At 39.9% G+C, this 1,979-nt stretch overlaps 1 non-coding gene across 1 annotated transcript; it reads right to left on the reverse strand.

Moving 5' to 3' along the window:
• Window positions 1-875: 875 nt before the first annotated feature.
• Window positions 876-982, reverse strand: LOC131228273 (small nucleolar RNA R71). Its single transcript, XR_009162784.1, has one exon. It is a non-coding gene; the product is annotated as a small nucleolar RNA R71 (small nucleolar RNA).
• Window positions 983-1,979: the final 997 nt, after the last annotated feature.

Consider the following 1,979-nt stretch of genomic DNA (forward strand, 5'->3'; position numbering starts at 1 on the left):
CAATTGGATTTAGGATTCTCTCTTATCATAATTCATAGTCTTAGGTTTTTTTTTTACTAACTCTAGGTTAAATTTTTTTTGAAACTAACCTATTTCCTGTTTTGTAGGGACCTGACATAAACTACTAATTTGGTAATCTCTTTCCAAATTTTCTATTTTTTTATTTATTTTTTTTTTTTTTAGAAATTAACCGTTGCTTAGGATTTTTTCTAGCATTGTTTTAGTAAATTTAATTTATTTTTGTTTTCTTTTTGTTTATAGGAATTAAGGAAGGAAGCTGATAAATAACATTGTCTTCAAAAGGAGGAGCTCTTCTTCAGACATCAATCATCTCCTTTTCTGGGTTCTTTCTTCCCATTCTCATTTACATAATTTTAACTTGTTTTAGAATCTCACAGTTTATGCTAGGACGTAGATCTCTGGATTTAGAACTAGCACCGTTTGATCCTGAGATTGAAAGAACAATTCGTGAAAGATTGAGAAATAATTTTGTTGAAATGGCGAATGAGACTGAAGTTAAAGCTCTCAAAGATTATTCAGCTCCTGTCCAATTTAATGCGCCTTCATGCATAGTGTTGCCAACCACTACGGCAGCACACTTTGAACTTAAACCTGGAGTCATACAATTGTTGCCATCCTTTTATGGATTGGACAAAGAGGACCCATATCATCATGTGAAAGAATTCTTAAACATTTGCTCCACCTTTAAGTTCCAAAACTTCTCAGACGATTCGATCCGCCTACGCTGTTTCCTTTTTCTTTGAAGGATAAGGCGAAAGCATGGTTGAATTCTCTAGAAGTTGGATCTATCACTACATGGGACCAACTGTCCTAAGAAGTTCTTAAACAAGTTCTTCCCCGTTCACAAAACCAATGCCCTCCGTAGAGAAATCACTAACTTCACACAAAAAGAGGGCGAGCACTTTCATGAATGTTGGGAAAGATGGAAGGACTTGCTTCTTAAATGTCCTCACCATGGTTTTGAGAAGTGGCAACAAGTTCAATACTTCTATGTGGGTCTGACACCTCTGATCCGTCGCATGGTTGATGCCCCGAGTGGAGGGTCATTCATGACCAAAAGTGATGTCGAAGCGTGGAACTTCTTTGAAACTTTGTGCGAAAATTCCCAACAGCAATGGGATTATTCAAATAGAGGTGATAGAAGTCCCCAACAACAAAAGAGAGGTGGTATATATGAGATAGGAGTCATACCAGAGCTAAGTGCCAAGCTTGATAACCTGACAAAGAAAGTTGATGCTCTGGTATTGAATAATGGACCACCACAAACAGCTCAAGTCGAGGCATATGCCACATGTTCTAGTCCTGCCCATCCTATGCAGTCTTGTCCATCTGGTGCAGCATTCAGAACTTCTCTCTGAACAAGTTCATGCTATGAACACTTTTCAAAAATCTGGGAATGATCCTTACTCGAACACATACAACCCAGGGTGGGCTAGACATCCAAATTTCTCTTGGGCAAAAGGACCACAACAAGGAGGACCATCTGGAAATCCTCCCATGCAACCGCACCTCCAAGTTGGCAGTCAACAACCTCAACGGTTTCCACAATATCAACAACTGCCTACACAATCAAGGAAACCATCTCTTGAGGATACACTCCATCTTTTCATGCGGAGTTCTCTCCAATTCCAAAAAGACACCCAACAAACCTTACTGGCCAACCAGCAAAGCTTACATGCAAATGCACAATCCATTGCCAAGTTGGAAGTACAAATGGGTCAACTAGCTGCCACATTGAGTGAGAGAGAGAAGGGCAAGTTCCCTAGCCAACCCGAGGCTAATCCAAAGGGACAGTATGAGATTGGCTCTAATTCCAACCAAGGGCAATATCATGAACAGGCCAAATCGATCACTACCCTTAGGTCAGGCAAGCAGATTGAGAATAGAGATGCCTGGGGATGAATCAAATTCTAAAACAGAAGATCAAGATAAAGCAGAGAGTCATACCAATGCATCCA

The sequence above is a fragment of the Magnolia sinica genome, chromosome 15 (assembly GCF_029962835.1).
Source record: "Magnolia sinica isolate HGM2019 chromosome 15, MsV1, whole genome shotgun sequence".
In the NCBI taxonomy this organism is placed as follows: domain Eukaryota; kingdom Viridiplantae; phylum Streptophyta; class Magnoliopsida; order Magnoliales; family Magnoliaceae; genus Magnolia; species Magnolia sinica.